General features: G+C 47.5%; 1 protein-coding gene across 2 annotated transcripts in view; it reads right to left on the reverse strand.

Annotated features, from left to right (window-relative positions):
- LOC142557180 (uncharacterized) overlaps window positions 1-17,316 on the reverse strand; it is a 434,150-nt gene that overhangs the window by 357,354 nt on the left and 59,480 nt on the right. The window contains exon 1 of one of the 2 annotated variants that reach the window (XM_075668851.1): window positions 13,848-14,206. The exons of the other annotated variant lie outside the window; for it this stretch is intronic. The gene's annotated coding sequence lies outside the window, so the exon portion shown is untranslated. Of the gene's footprint in view, window positions 1-13,847; window positions 14,207-17,316 lie in introns of those variants that run through there. 2 annotated transcript variants of the gene reach the window in all.

Here is a 17,316-nt window from a genome sequence, read left to right on the forward strand (position 1 = left end):
GAAGTTTTTTCTTTTTTCTAATCTGATTAATTAACTGTTGTCGTTCGCCCTTTGCGTCGCGCATTTGCATCACCGGTTCATGGAAGCCCAACCACGAACCACCAAACAGGGAAATGGGCGAACGAGCCAAAGAAAGGTATAGCCTGAAAAAAAAAAAAAAAGTTGACTCGCGTTTATCACTCTCGTTATCACCTTGTCATAATCATTTGTTACTCCTACGTCAACTACTAACCCCTACTACTAATAGCCGTAGAAGCATTAATAGCGCGTGTGCGTCACTATTTAACCCCCCCCCCCCCCCCCAGCGGTCTCCTTATACGGCTCTTTACGTGCATGGTATACTGCAAACTTTCGGACGTATTTCGAGCGCCATCACGGGCGTTGAATTGTAGTGCTTTCCGTTGCGAGGCTCGATTACAGTCCGGCAATATCACCTGTCGCGACCGATGGCGCCTCCTGCAGGCGGCGACCGAAATCGCGCGTTATTCTAGACCGATTAACATTCGAGCGCCAAACCGAGAAGCAGCGAATCTCGAGCCTCCATAGAGTTGCCTCCGCGCTTGTGTATGGCCTGCCTTTTTCCCGCCAAACCGAGCGGCCACGGGGAGGTGAACCCCCGCCTCGAATATGTCGGTCGGAAATTCCGGCACTCCAACTATACATACGCGGCCGCCGCAGCCAAAGCGAGAAAGAGAGCAGACAGAGACAAAAGGGAAACAAGATAGACGCCCGGTACACACTCGAGCCGGGGCAATGGTGTCCAGATTCCTAACTCTCCGCGTGCGCGTCCCATCTTCCTTCGGCGGGAGCGGACCCCCCGCTTTTGTAAACACCGCGCAAGACAGACCGAAGAGAACCCGCGGCCCAGGAGACGGCAAACAAGAGAGAGAGATGCCCGAGAGGAAGACTTCTACTTCCTTGCTTAGAAGGAGGCAACGCTTTTTCTTCCCTTTCCCTCGCCCTGTCTCCTTCTTCTCGGGGGCCACGCATGAGACCCCCGCAAGCCTACAGCAGCCACCCACCCTCCCTTCTCCCGCGGCCAAACTGCACGCCGCGCGGCGCTGTCTCCCGAGCGAGTGGATGCCCCATATGGCTATTGTTTGTGCATCTCGCCTAGGGTAAACAAGACCATCTGCGCAAGCGAGGCATTGCCTCGACCGCCGTCGCCTCTTTCTTCTCGTGCCGACATCGGCCGGCCAAGGACCCTGGTTTTCCGAGAGCCGCGCCAGCACAGGCCGCTCGGTTCGCTTGGTTTGATGCGCTCCTCTGCTTGCTTGCTTGCTTGCTTGCTTGCCTCGTCACCCTCCCGTCCTCTTCAACCTACCATGCAACAGCAGCTTGGCAACTGCGTGCCTCGGTTTTGTTTGTCTCCAGCTCGAGCCTACTCGTTGCGTGTCTCTCTTTCCTTTTCTTCTTTCTTTCTTTTTTCTTCTTGCTTTACGGACCTCTATTTTTCGTCAGTCATTCTGCAGATTCACTTGCCCCCCCTCCCCTCATTTTTTGTTCTCGTTAGGCATTCGTTAGTCTTTCGTTTGTCTTCGACCACTGGCATAAACTCCTAGTTCGCTGGAGCTAAACAGGTGACTAAAGTGATTCGCCGCAGGTTTCAAGGCTGATGACTCGATGATGAACTGCGGTGATTTTGGGTCGCAGAGGTAGAACATTGCCGCGCGCAAGAATTCTGCAGGGATGGCTAGACGCTGTGCCTTGGCTTCGCGTTGCGAAGGACAAATTACTTCAAGTATAGGCGATTTTCTGTTATTTGATATCGTTTGCGTCTATTTCGTAAAGAATGCGCACTGGAAAACAGCTGGTCAAACAATTGCACCGCAGCCATACGATGGTGACGATGAAGAAGATGAAAAAAAAAGATAAAGATGTGAACTTGAAGGTGGGGTGGTGGCAGTTGTGTCAAACATGCTTTCACTGGCACAAATGTTGGAGATACGAAATGCGGCCCTACGTCAATCCCAATCCCACTGTTGTCGCGTTGGCTAGGAGCTCCTCTAAATATTAATTATGTATGTTTTTTGACTTCGTAGTGCGCAATTCTCGTTATTCCCTACATACCAGTGATGCCGAGAAGGGGCCGAAATTATGCTGTTCGCAGGCGCAACTGCAAGCGGTCACATTTTCTTTTCTTTTTTTTTTTTTTGCTCTGTCACAGGCAGCTGGCAGCTATAAGAACGATTTGAACGTTAAAGCGTAGTGAAAACCCGTTAAGCTGAATTCCTTGCTCCCCACTAGCATCGAAATTGCCCGATTGAGTTTTGCTTCTTCTGCCCATTTTTTACGCGCTTAATGGCCACGAAAGCGAGACGCGCCAACCAACAGTGCCTTATGATCGAGCCAGCGTGCCTTGCAGCAAATGTGACAGGGTTGCCCGCAACAATTAACGCTTGTCGCAGAGAAGCTTCTTAGCGTGGAGGCGTCATAGGCACCAACGTCTGTTTCTTTCAATGGGCCACTCTCTTTAACAAAGCGGGGAGCGTGATTCAGTGGTGTGCTCTCATAAGAAAGCAAAAAAAGAAAGAAAGCGCAGACAAAAAAAGAAGAAAGTGTAATATATCGATACAGACAATGGGCAGCAGTACACAGGCGCGCCTCATGTCCAAACCGCCAATTAATATCCATTTAACACTGACAACGGCTTTAATTACCCTTCTATTCTTTCGGTACGCCCGCTTGCATGGATCGCGCTTTCTTTCTGAGACACCTCACTTTCTCATTTTCTTTTCCTTCTTTTGTGTTATCTAAGCAAAAACAGTGGCTGAGAAGGCAGGCCTCGCATTTCCCTTTTGTGCATCCCTTTTTCTCGTGGCCAGTGTTGAGTGCTATGCGTTTCTTTGTTTCAAGTAGTGCTGTTCCTGTTTTCTTTTCTTCCTTTATCGTATCCAGGCGCGTCCAGATGCCGTACACGCCTGTAAGACCAGAGGCCATTACTAGTTTTTTTCCCTCGGTTGCTTTTCCTTTTCTTGTCTACGTATGCACGTCATTAGCCTGTCCCGCAGCTCTTTTTTCACTGCGGCCACAAGAGGGCGTTCCAAACAAGATGCGGGGTTAATTGTTGTCGCTGTTCGACGCTAATGGCGTCCCCATTTTAGTGACGCAGTGACACAGCTGGGCTTTCTTTTTTTTTCTGCCTTGAGATTTAGTCAATGTATTCTGTTTATTTCTACTTCGGTTCTCCTTGTTTATTTCATTTATTTTTTGCGCGCACATCTCTTGCAGGCACACGTGTGCCTTGTCTTTTGCGCACAGCGATAACGGTTCCGTTCAGAGGGGAGAGCAAGACAGATATCCGAAACGTCTCCACCGCAGAAATCAATGTGGGATTGCTTTTAGGGCAGACTTTTTTGGCTGCACCGGGCAGCTGCTGCGAGGCAGAAACTAGTTACACCAGTATAGATGAAACGCGTTCCAGATACTTGGCGGAGGCGTTCGGAGGGCAAGCCTCGTGGCCAGCTGCTGCATTGTCCGTTACGGAAACGGGGAAAAAAAAAAGAAATCGTGCCCGGAATTCGACATTGCGCACAATGCGCACAGAACGATTAATTTTGCCAAATTCTGCGGGCGTACGCGCATTCCAGCTTCGGCGGCTTTTCCTTTCGATCGGTGGCACGTTCTCGTGGTCGGTAAACGAGATGAACTGGTTAGGGATAAAAGGAGGTCGTGTCGGACACGGAGTGACCACGAACGGGTGTCGGAAGAGGCGCGCAAGATTCGAAAGAAAGGTTCTGCGCTGAATAAAACGTCACGTCGCCGTTGGCAGCCGATGCCTGCGCATTACGCAGGCGCGGCTGAAAGTTCGACGCAATTGACAAAGGACTACTAAGCTGCACCGAACAGGAGAGGGGAACGCTAATGTCACCGACACGGTCGAAAGTTCATTCGCTCGCCGTTCTGATCTGCGAACGTGAGTGATACCGGACACCCAACACGACAAAACCCAAAATTATATGACGCCCAGGTTGCGCTATAACACATGTCGGGGCAAAATGGAACCTGGCAGATGTCACCGGAGCTAGATGTCGGTTGCACACGAACTACGAAGTGTTAATTGGGATGAGTAGGCCAATCGCCGCATTCTGAGCTGACTCTGAGAAGTGTGGTTTGCCGTGAAAACGATAGACATTACTCACGGCGAATATGTTCAAATGCATCCAGCCCATAGGTTTCCGGACTTCCCACTTGAAGCATTCGGAACCTCGCACTGGTGCAACTCCAGTACCTATACTTTCTTAAACATTAAAAGCGGTTGACTCCTCGCGCTGGCTGACGCAGGGCGATAGCTAAAATGGTTACGGGTGTGTCCTTCTTCCAGATGCTATGGTCTGAGCTAGTCCTGCGTTACATTAACGTGATAAATTTCGTTAGTAGGGCTGGACGTCGACTAACATTTGGTACGATTAGTCGGACACGTCAATTTGATTCGTTATCGGATTAATCAAACTTACGTATCCACAAACGTGAGCTAAGTAACAAAATGAACCTGTTGATTTATGCGCCAAACTTTGCAGACAGAAAAGGAAAAGGCCACGACATTTGCATTAACAGTGGCCTGTAATAACGCTTGCCATGTCATTCTTACTTTTGTCGGCGTCTTTTGTGCTGTTAAGGCAACCCCGCGTATACGTACAAGGTCACCCAAATTTCAGTCCTTGTTGACCTGTGCGCGACCCTTGCGTGTGGGGAACATCCAGCCCATCAAGCTGCCGCGGGCGCAATCGAAGGTTCAGCTGCTGAGGCGTAAAAGCCCGTTAACTGTTCCCTAGTTGCAAGAAGTTCCTTCGCTTGTTAAATATACTGCGAGATGCATTGAAAAAGTGTTCGCATGGCATAGGATTTTCTCTTCGCCGGCTGGAAGTGCAACGCGCATAGGTGGCTTAGGTGCCTCAGTGATAAATTGATGCTGTCTTAGTCGTAACGTTGAAGCACAATCCGTGGATCAATTGCGTGCTGTCGTACGAGTGGTGAAGTAGGGACACGGGCGTCCCGAATTTTCCTAACTTTCTTGTGACTTGTGCCGAGCAAGTAAGGGTAACTTAAAGCATTGTTCGGAAGGCTAGGGGATCAATTGACCAGCCGTTGTTACTGGTTTGCTACGGTTCATGAAATCGACTGACCTCAGTGACTGCTTGTAGGCGTGTATAATAATGGACAAACTGCACGTGTTCGCATTGATAGCACCTCACTCCCTCCCTTGCTCCCTCTCTGCATCTCATTTATTTTGATATCTGAACCCCCTTCCTCCGCGCAGGGTAGCAAACAGGACGTGGGTATTCGTTGACCTCCCTGCCTTCCTTTCTTTATTTTCCTCCTACTCCTTAGGATACAAAGAACGCCAGTGAATGACATCAGCCCATTTTGTTCGAGAGAGTGCCTCTCCTATGCGCTGCGCAGTAGCGTCAACATTAAAAAAAAAAAAAGAAAACGAAGGGAAGATCTTACCCTTCCATATCGAAGATACGCCTCCTCATTATTTTGGGAACGCAACGGTTACGAGCCTTACTCCCACTTTCACACGAGAATAAATTCCAACCGAGATTGCAGAGAATGACTGTGCGGTTGGCGCAGTCCTCGACGCAGCCATAATAACGTTTCGCGTGCTCTGAAGCCACTTATTATTACGCACTGCGCACCACCTTCTGTCAATGCCCTTCACGCACCTCGAAAGTTCGGCAGCCCCTACATGAAGGAGAACACCCGAAAGAAAAGAAAGAGAGGAAAAGGCTTAGGCCCGGCCATCATAAAGTGCTGGTTCTAGAATAAAAGTTTATTCCTCCTCCTCCTCCCACAAAAAACCTTCACGCACAACCGACAAGAGACCTAGAATGCGGCACCGCCTCCCAGTGAACGCGCAAACCTGTCCGCAGGCGTCATCATCATAAAAATGCAGCTGACACACGTAGTAGCCCGCGTACGTCTTTCATTGTTCAATGGCAGGGGCCAGCGCCCGTCGTCCTCACCTGCGCACGTATTTTTTCTCCCTACACAGAGAAAAATGCCAGTTCCGCACCCAAAAAATTTCGCCGGGCTACGGAAACGGGCATTGTGGAGAGCACTGACTGAAAGGGAGGGTGTACAGAGTGCTCCGAGGGAAACGAGCCTAGACCAGGGCGTAGAAAAGAAAATTAGAAAAAAAAAATTGGAAAGGCGAACATAACAGAAATGACGCGAGGATAGGTACAGGTAGGTGTGTCTGGCAACCTTCGAACACTCCCGGCGCTATACCGTTGCTGTGGGAGAAAGGGAAACGCGCCACGGAGGAAGAATAGAAATGCCATAATAGAAATGAAAGTAATGGACGAAAAGCACTTGCGGGAAAGCCGAGATCCGTTGAAATGAGGCAGCGAGGCACAAACCAGGACGAGAAAAAGGGCATTTCTTCCCCTTTTTTCATTCCCTTTTCCCCTATTTTAGTCGGGCAACTAAGGACAGCCAATCGAGGTTCGAGGGGCATGCTTGCGAGCATGGAAAACGGGGGACATAGCTAGAAAACATCTTTTATTTCTTTTTCGGTGTCACTTCCTTTTTATGCAATCCCGTATGCTTTCTCAGCATTGAAACTCAAATGCGTCGTTACTTTCAGATCGATGATCAGTTGCAGCAACACTCATTCGTTGCAAAGTCTTTATCATTTCTTTTTTTTTAATGCGTGAATTCGATATTATATGCGAACGAAGCTTCCGTTGCGAAACTAAAAATAAAACATTGAACAATTAGTTGTTCGTTTTATTGTGAGAACAGAAGCAGTGGGTTTTGGTGTTAAGAGCGCGACCTACGTAACTATGTAGGATTATAGTTTCGTGAACTATGCTCGTTGGTTCAGTATCACTAGTCAGTAAATTTAGAGTTCTTAAATCTCCAACAAATCACATTTGGCCGCGTTCTGATGTACGTAGAAACATTCTTTCGGAGTTGGACATGCATTATTAAAAACACAAGAGACACAAGCTTTTCCGAGAAACGAAGCTCTCTGAGAAGTGCCTATGGGTTTCCTTTGTAGCTTCGTTCTACAGTCCCTTGGCTGAAAAATTTTCACTTGCGTGAACCTTCCGCAACCTCACTGGGTTCCGCAGAACTGATTTGCCACAAGGATAGCGCATGCCAACATTAAAGCATCTTGCAGGACAAGGCAGACTTCAGGATCATCAGACTCCACTATCGCAAAGTCATTTTATCGTCTCGGAAAAACTCTATTGATGCTTTCTTCAACTTAGCGCTGCCCCAATGCCCAGAAGCGACCTGCAGAATATGCCTGTAGGATGAACAATAACCAGCAAAGCGAAAGCTTTGTCATATTAAATCTGATCATTTTGTAAACTCTTTCTTTTTCTTTTGCGTTCATGCTGCATAGACCAGATGCGAATGTGTACTCCCTCCTCGTACTCCGTTTACACAACCGAAGAGAAATCTCGTACCCGATTGTGTAATTCTCATTGTGGAACGGCTGCGTAGAAACTGAGTTTCTATACTGAGTCTCACGCGGGACAAACCCGTTCCTTACAAATGTCGCAGACGCTGCAGACTAAGGCTACCTGAACCGAGACAAGCAACGGAGCCTGCGGACTCCAACGGTTTCACGTATTCGAAACTGTCGTCCACAATGCACCGCCGAAGATGCCGGCCCGAGCGCAAGACGCTTTTGGTTTCGTCGTTACTTCTGGACAAAAAGAGCTCGCCTTTATTTGAAATGCACGATTTTGGGTCGAGCTACAGCGCCGAACACAAGCAAGGCAAACACGGACGGACAGGTCGAGCAACTTTCTCATGCTCCGGGAAAAAGGAAGGCTGAAGGAACAAGGCGCAGTTTCCAGAAAACGAAGGGAAAATAAAAAGAAGAGAGAGGAGGTTATTGTACGTCGCCAGGTCAGCGCCTAAGCATAGTACAAAAAAGCCAGTCTCTGCCATCCAAAGACGCGGCGATTCCCATGCCACATTTTCCTCGGGGTTACGTAAAAATTCGAAACGCGGATGAGCCATGGCCCAGGCGTCTTTCACAAATTCACCCAAAACAAACTCTTGGCGGATAAAGGGAACACGAGGAGGGAGGGGGGGGGGGACGAGGCGCTTGAATGGGACGACAACTCTCGAAACACCCAGCATCTCAGAGAGACAGAGAGAGAGAGAGAGAGAGAGAGAAAGCAACGTCCAACGCTGCTCCTGCAAACAAAGTTGGTGTGTGACGGATAAAATGGCGGCGAATCCTGTTGCAAGAAAACCTGTTTTCCTCCGAGAAGCGGAACTTGACGGTGAACATGAAAAATAACTGTTACACAGAAGTAACAGAGCGAGAAACGTGACGGTTCGCACGCCCTCTCTCTCTCTCTTTCTCTCTCTCTGGAGACCCACTAAAGGGTCAAAGTCCACAACAAAACCAAGCCACCCTGTACGCCGCGGCTTGCCACACCCTTTAGGCGCAGCGCCGACACCTACTTCCCCATCACGGCATATGTCCACAACTCCCGCGGTGCTCTCATTTTGATCGCGGAATTCCCGACTATATGCAAAAATCTGGACGACGTGCAGTAGCGAAAGGGAAGGAGCAAACATTAACAAAAACGGCCGGCTCTCCTTGCCTCCGGAGCCTGCGAGCGCGACACAGGATTTCGTGTACACGCGACATTCCCTTCGAAAGCCACCTTCTGAGGTGCAGCCCGTCAAAAACCTCCAAGATCGCGCCCAGAAACGGTGTCCATAAAAAAACACAAGGAGAAAAAGAACGTAACCCCGTTCCTTTCGCACGCCCTGTCGTGCCCACCAAGCCTTTAAAAAATAGCCGGCGAACAAAAAACAAGGGGGAAGCGAAGGAGGGCGGTGTCTTGAGGGGGGGGAGGCACAAGCCGCGTGGTGTACACACCACACCCTAAGACAACCCTTTCCATTCAAGCGAGCTTCGCGAATGCAAAGACCGTCCGCAAAAACAGTCGCTTGCGCGAGAAGAGAGGCGCGAAAACAGGCCCAGGGAGAAAGAGGGAAGCGAGGAAAGAAGTAGCCGACGTCGCCGTCGAAACAGGTTCGGCGTGTAAAGAGAGAAAAAAAGTGGGAGAAAGCCAAGACGGGCTCGCGGCGACGACGCAACTAAACAATGGCCCTACTCTCCGCTGCACCGTTTCGCGACACGGATAGCGTCTCTGCCGGGCGCCGTCCCTTCCCCATTTCCCTTTACCTGTCCCCACTTTCCCTTGCCCTTTTCCTGACGGCCTCTCCCCCGTTACCACAAGTACGCCTCTCGCCTTCGCATGCCTGCGCTGCACCCTCCTTTCCCCCTCCACTCCTACGCCGCGCGCCTGCGCTGAGGGAGCGCGAGAGAGCGCGCGGTTTTCAAAACGGCGTTTTGTTCCCCAAAAAACCAGTTTTTGCGGGAACGAGCGCTCGCCCGTCATCGCAGCATGCTGCGCTGCCGGCGTTCCGTTTTATCCCGATGCGCCGGCGCGCATTCTGTGTTTCTTTTTTTTTGTGTGTGTGTGTAATCTGGTAGCGGGTATGCAATCTCACGCAGGGCGTGTTTTTTTCGGGGCCGGCGCGGCTGAGAGACCCGTAGGTTCACTTCGAACTCTCCCCTTTACGGTCCCTCCTCCCCCATCCCAACCTTACACCTTTCTCACCAGTTTTATTTTCTGAACAACCTCGTCGCCCGCGGAGCGTTTCCCACGAGAGGTGAAGAGGACACACCTCGTTTACCTCGTTCCTGCTTCGAAACCAGCTTCCTTTTTTTTTTCATCACAGATAGAAAATGTGCCCAAAAGGAGGAAAATATATATACCTGTATATACGAGCAACGCAAACTAAGCCTGCATAGCAACGCATCGGTGTGAACAGCGGAGAACGTCCGTGCGGCCGTGCGTGTGAAATTCCAGCAGTTTCCTCCTCCCCCCCTCTTCTTTTTCTCTACGACCCAGCTGTCTCATAAAGCTGAATTCGCGCTGTGGATGGCATCGAAAGATCCGTTGCAGAGAGAGATGACATCGCCCAGATGTGCTGCTGAGACTGGTCTTTGCGAAAAGATTTGAATCTTTGATTACGCGCACGGTTTCTTTTTTATTATCGCTGATAAATTTGCAACGCTATCTTTTTCTTTTTCTCTCTCGCAATATTGTCACGTTGAACAACCAGGCAACGCCAAAACTGTGAGTCACGAGTAAACAATGTAGGTGTGTCAATATTAGGCTGGTAGGTGCATCTCCCCGGCTATAGCTGTATGTTACATACTTCTGTTAACTTTTCCTAACACACCTATGCTTTTATGAGGCAGCCCTTATAACCAACATTAGCACTTTCAAGAAACGTTTTTCTCACTCTCTCCGTCAGTAATGTAGACTTAATTTGTAATACTAAGATGCATATCATGCAACAAGTAGAAGAAAATCTCGAATCAACGTTGCTAGTTGTGAGGTGAAGTATTTTGTGTCTGTCTTCTTTGAATTGCAACTCATATACTAAGCATTAGTCAGAGAAGGTGAGTTGAGGTACCTCGGAATGCAACCGGAAGATGATGCAGGAATAGGTTAAAACGCAAGCCAGAGAAGCTGGCCTGTGTGCAAGCCTGCTTCAGGGCAAAGGAGGAGCTGCTCCGTTCAAACTTTGCCTGGTTGTCCTTTACAGTTGCTTAAACCACTGGGAAAATGGACACGACGCACGGATTACTAGCGCACACAGGTATTGCTGACGCAAAATTGGCTAGTTGACCAGCTTTGCCGTGCTGCCTGCAAGCATGAGCCAAGCTTTCCACAGGTTACTGCACATGAATGCCCAAGACAAACGCATAATAGGAAGGCTAGAACTGAGAGAAAGCTTACTATTTAAAAGAGGAAGAAAGAAGCAGTGTCCATATGAACAGACATTATAACCCGGCTATTTGCTTCAAATGTATCGTTTCCAGATTGTTGTGGGATGTAGCGATAGCGAAGCATTCACTGCACATATCTGGAATATATGCTCAGGCTTGAACTAAAAAAGAAGGCCCTGCAAGACGCTAAACAGCATTACAAGAAACAATTTGAGCTATTCGAGCGACTTTCCTTTGAACCGTTCGGACGTACGTAAAGAAAGAAAACAAGGATAGGAAAGGCAGGGAGGTCAACCAGAACAGCATCCGGTTTGCTACCCTACACTGGGGGTGGGGGAAAGGGGAATAGAAAGCGGAAGAAAGGGAGAGAGTAAGCACTGAGTACGCGTGGGAGGGACACCATACACAAGGACACTATAGACGGACGGTCTCTTAAGTCGGTGCACTTCAAGTACTGCACTAGTGCACGAATCGCTTTTTCGAGCCAGTGACGGGTGTGGCCATGGTCCGAGTATCTTTGACTGAACTCACTGAAGCACTGTGGCGCTAAATGCCTTGGCAGCATTAACTTGCGCGCTCAGTGGTTATATGGAGCTGCACTGCTGACCACGAGGTCACGGGGTCGATCCCGCCAAGCGCATTTTGATGGGGGTGGACTGCGAAAACGCTGGTATGTCCCGAGTTGGGTGCACGTAAAAAAAAAGAAGAAATAACTATCCGGTGGGCAAAATTAATGCCGTGTCCCCCACTACGGCGTGCCTTATAATGACATCGTGGTTCCGGCGCGTAAAACCCAAGCATTTAATTAAGCGCTGTCTCTGCTCGTAGCTGTTTACTACATCAAAGGGAATCATTACATGAATAAAACATAGATAGAGACAGCCATAGTATTCGACATGTGTTCACCGCCCTGAACGTTTCGCAAAGCTCACTAAGTTGCAGAGTAAAAAAATGGACTACGGTCTATCGAAACTCGACGAAGAGATTAGCAGATTACACGAACCAGGGTGGGAAGTCGGTTCGCGTACACACCGACTTCGTTATTGGTAACAAAAAAGTAAGGACACAGTACGTAAATAACCCGAAAACCGGAATCCCATGACACAAAGGGTGGATACGAGACCCGGAATAGCAACAACCAAATAGAAACGGGTTCCAAATCGGCGGGCAAAGCTCCTGATGACCTTCCAACAATGGGCCCGATATATGTATATAAGGGAAAGGCGCTTTTGGCGCGTGAGAAACTGCTGCGCTCGGCAGTCAATAACAACCGAGGCGGCAACATTAGGGCATCACGGCAGCTCTGATAGCGAGAGAAGTATAGATGCGAAAGTTAGACAACGAAAAAAAAAAAAGAGATGAACTCGTCCGGCCAGTTTCTCTCCAAGCCCGCGCCGGTCCAAACCGGTCAGGAGCGCGCAAACCGTAACGGTTCCTTACGGATGGCGTCTTGTTGATGTTTACAGAGTTCGACCGCCTTCTCCCCCTCACCGACGTCAGGGCGGAACCTTTCATTGTTGTCTGTCGGTGATGAGTTCCTCTAAACAGAATCGACCCCTCTAAACAGGGCCAAAGGACTCTGCGAGGCGGCAGCTGCGAGGTTCCTTTGTTTGGCGGGATATTAACTGTCGCATCTTGCCGGAGGCTATGGCGTTGGAAGTGCCGAAAGAATGACACATGCCCGAGGAACCTCATATTTCAATAAAACCGGTTGCCCGACGAATGTAGTAGGTACGCGGAAACGCGGCGTAAATGGTTTAAGTGGTCTCAATACCATCGAACGCATGAATAATAAGCGAAAAGAAAAAAACAACTTTGTGAGTGGAGTGGACGATCACGTGGGGAGCAACATAAGAATGAACCGTGCGAGTCAATAGCAAAGGCCGTCGAGCTGAGCGCGGAATATTGCAGCAGCTGCTGCTTGAAAAAAAAAAAAAGAAATTTTTTTGGTTGTTTTGCGTACAGTGATATCTGTATAAGATATCTGCTTATTACCTCATCATTCTTTCTTTTATACACGCAAACTGCCAGGCTTTCGAGCTGCTTATTCATACAGGCGCTGAAGCCGAATGTGACGCTAGAAATATGTCTGCGAATAACAACCGTTAACTTCAATCGAAAATAAAACTTCAGCATCCAAATGTTTCCCCACGCTCCATTAGCAACAGGGATATCTCGAATCGCAGTAAGTGCTGTCTGTAATATGGAACGACTCAACCAGTGGCATCTACAGGGCGCACTGTCAGTTGCCTTGGAAACAAAAGTTCCCGAGTGCATTCTGAATGTACGACTCAGTTGTAAATATTCGGCAGCATTCTCGTAGGAAAAAAACGAAAGAAGAGCTCAGTGGCCTGGTTCCGAATTGCACGAGTTTGATAAATATTGCTAGAAGCTTTTCCATTACGCAGAGAAAATTGATTGCGTAAATTGCCAGACGTTCGTTTGACTATTCACGCAACCTGCTTTTGTTATGGTTCAGGAGCCGCAAATCGATCTCGATTTGTACGTACAGTTGAAAAACCTTGACATATGTTGCAATCTAGAGTTTATTATTTTTTTTTTCGTTTGCCCATAGGCAGCTAGACAACCTACGGGTTGTCGTGCTGCCCAACCTGTAGGTTGGCATATTCGGGATCAGCGGGGTTGTGATACATCGAACCCGACAATTTGTTTAAAATTGCTATTCTTGAAAGAGTTGTAGCAATAGAGCTTAAACAGCTATGACAATCTTTACGTGGATGAAATCCGTGACAAAAAGAATGAACTAGTTGATGTCACGAACTCGCATCCGATATTGCCACGTTCCTCAACAGGCTGGCGTAGTTCAGCCTCCGTTATAAATTCCGAGACTCCTGCAAAATAAATCAGGACAGACGTTTCTGGACTGCGTAAATGTTAGCTGGTATGTGGGCGTGATTGTATGTCTTCTGCTCGAAGCACCGGCGTTAAATACCTAATGCAGCCGACCGAACCCAACACAAAGCGCGGGCTGTGTTAGTGCGATTGCGTATGGTGAAAGTCTATAACTGGTACAAGTGGCAGATAAAATCCTTACCAGACGACGATAGCATCACGTGACCACCAGTTGCCGTCTTCGCAGCGAGACTCGGTGTTAAACGCAATATTGCAGAGCTCATATGAAGTACTTTACACACAAAGAAATGTCTCCGCACGATACGCAGGCCGTAGCCGTACACCTAGCGAAGTGTACAGGAAAGCGCCTGTATGCGATGCAAAAACGACACGTTGCAGGCGGTGCCGACTGCAAAACAAAACGAGCAGACGACGACGAGCAGGCGACGGCGCTAAACTTGCAGAGCGGCTAAAACCTGGGGATGCGGCCGGCAAATAACAACAGGGGAGCAACAGCAGCGCAACAACGAAAGAACAAAAAGCCATTAAAGATAGGCGAACCGTCGCGCACAAAAGGCACGTATATAGAGTTCGTTTCGAAACGAAAGCAGATTTAACCAGAAGTTGAAAAAATAAAAATAAACAAGAATGGAATACAAAGCTAGTCAGCATTAGCTAGACTCGAAGCGGAAAACAGGTGGTCGTGAGGTGTTGTCAAGGTCTCCTTGTTTTGTATTTTTTTTTTCACTGGTCTGCTTGAAAAGCCTATAGGCCATGTTTATGCGTCTTATCTTTTTTTTTTTGCGACGCTTGCACAAACGACTAGGTCGAAGACAGGCGCAACAAAAGATTAGACGCGGTATAGGTTCGGAACGGGCAGTGTGTCGACTGAAAGAGTCTTAGACAATGCGGTGTAGAGCTGCTGACATGTGGCACCAAGCGATGTACACGTAGACTATAAAATATGCATATTTTTTCACTTGCCACACTGATCATAAACGTTGAATGCGCATTGCAGCAGTGGTCTCTGAATGTGTGTGTATGTGCGCGTGTTCGCGCGCGCGCGCGTGAGTGTGAGTAGAAAGAGAGAGAGATACAGTTCAGAGACAACTGCTGCAATTCGTATTCAACATTTATGATCAGTGTGGTGATAAACAAAAAACATTCATATTTAGGCCCCCAAATACATGCAAATTTGCCGCGCGACTGGCCGCTCGAAGCGTTTTGCGTGCATTCGCGGGCTTCTTTCACGCTCGGAAAAACGCTTTTATGTGGCGCGTTCCGAGCGAAAAAAAAAAGCTGTATGGGGAGTTTTTCATGTTCCTCTACAATTTTCTCATTGACACTTTTCATCTAATAATAATAATATTGTAGAAGTTGATTAATCAATGAAGAATGATTATCTAATTAGGCGGACTGCAAGAAATAATCTCACTATCTCCAAGCGATCGACGGAGTTTACGTCCAGCTACGCGGCATTTGCATATCTTTAATGTTTGGTTCAAGTTACGTGGGACACCCTGTATACTTCCGCGTTTTCAACAAATGACGCCGGCTACATCTATCTATCTATCTATCTATCTATCTATCTATCTATCTATCTATCTATCTATCTATCTATCTATCTATCTATCTATCTATCTATCTAATATCTATCTATCTATCTATCTATCTATCTATCTGTCTATCTATCTATCTATCTATCTATCTATCTATCTATCTATCTATCTATCTATCTATCTATCTATCTATCTATCTATCTATCTATCTATCTATCTATCTATCTATCTATCTATCTATCTATCTTTGTGTGTGCGTGAAGGTTGTGGGTTTGATTCCCACCGGCGGCAAGTTGTTTTTTCATCCACTTTAATTTCCATTAATTTATCGTTTCTTTAGTGCATTTATGAAGCTCAAGTAATTTCCCCTATAGTGTTTGTTGGCTTCTTATGATATGACTAATAAAATCGGGTCCTTCGGTTAACCCCCTTTCTTCTCGTGTATATATATATATATATATATATATATATATATATATATATATATATATATATATATATATCTATATATATATATATATATATATATATATAGAGAGAGAGAGAGAGAGAGAGAGAGAGATCAAAAGCCGGCGTCATGCGTAGACTTCGGAACATGTACTTCAAAACCTGCAGCAAGACTTGACCATATCCCGTACATGCGATATCCATAAGCCGGCATCATATTTCAATATGCACAACAACCCACATGTTCGCACGCAAATTCGTATATTAACGTTGAAAATGCGCTGAGTAAATCGGTCCTTCTATAACAGGGAGGTATAAGTAAGTTCGAGGGTTCAATCCCGCCTTGTATATGATGATACAGGTGACGTCGCAAACTTGGGAAAAACCTCTCATAAACTTCAATTTACTTCAGTTCTCGACAGGCTTAGAGACACGTGATCCATCGAAACGCACCTGCTTAAAGCCTTTCTTCAAACTTGTTATGCTTCGCGGTTGGCCTGCCTTTTGGCGAACCAGCTTTTGGCATTTAATTTAACGGCCAGACATGGAACAGCGGTATAATATACACTTCCGCGTGTTCAACCTTCTCACGTGTCTCAGTTCGAGACCGGCCAGGAGTCGACAACGCTGCTTATACGTCGAACAGGTAAGGAGAAAAAACAAAAAGACGGACAAAGGAAACGTGTTGTCCATTCTCATGGCGAGACGAATTATGCATTCAAAAGAAAGCGCTACCGCAAGCCGCAACGGGGAACGGCGAAGACAAAGTATTACTGAACACATATCCGCGCCGTTGTGGCGAGGCCACGTAACAGTCTGGTTGTCTTGTCTCCGGTGCGACGCCAGACATTGTAAACAAGTCGACCGGGGTATATTCTATGCTCGCATCTGTTGTCAGACGTTTTGATGCGTTGCACCTGTTTCCTAGAAGACGGCGCCTGAGAAAAACAACAAAGAGGGCACCCAGAGAGCAAAATAGAAAAGCAACGCTCTAGCATACACTAGCTAAACCAAAAGGCCGGCTGCGTTCGAGAAACGTGGCCGGCTGTAAGAGTGCGAAAACATTGTAGACGAAAGAAAAACAAAAGAAAAATGTCGTCAGGTTAAGTCTATTCAATATTCAAGAAGGCTTGTTTTCTTTCGAGCAGTCGAAGCGGAGACGAGAGAGTTTCGAAAGCAGTTCTCGCTCATTTTTCCGCGGCTTCTATTTTCTACGCAGCGACGAAACAGACCGATTTCCGCGTGTATTTCAGCTCTGATGAAGACGATGCATACTTGTCACAGAAATACTCGTCGATACTCCGTGTCGCACAAATTCTTTGAAGAATGCCTGAAGAAACAATTTGTAGTCTCACTTGGTTCTGCACAGTTCAAACTTACGAACCTGGTATAGGGAGAGCGAAGTGAAAAGTGAAAGTCGCGAGAACGTTTAACCAGGCTGATCCCGATTGGTTACCCTGCACTGGGAAAAGGGCAGGTGAAAAGTTCATGTGGGGTCATTGTTGACAATGACACCACATGCTCGATGGTGTCAACGATCCTTGTGGACCTCGAGAGCTTGTCAAGCTACGGCTTTTCTTCTCGAGGTCCTACTGCTCTTCGAAGCAGGAAAATAAAATGGAATGAAATGAAATGACTTTTGCACGGGCACGGAACCAAGCGTTT

The sequence above is a fragment of the Dermacentor variabilis genome, chromosome 9 (genome assembly GCF_050947875.1).
Source record: "Dermacentor variabilis isolate Ectoservices chromosome 9, ASM5094787v1, whole genome shotgun sequence".
Taxonomy (NCBI): domain Eukaryota; kingdom Metazoa; phylum Arthropoda; class Arachnida; order Ixodida; family Ixodidae; genus Dermacentor; species Dermacentor variabilis.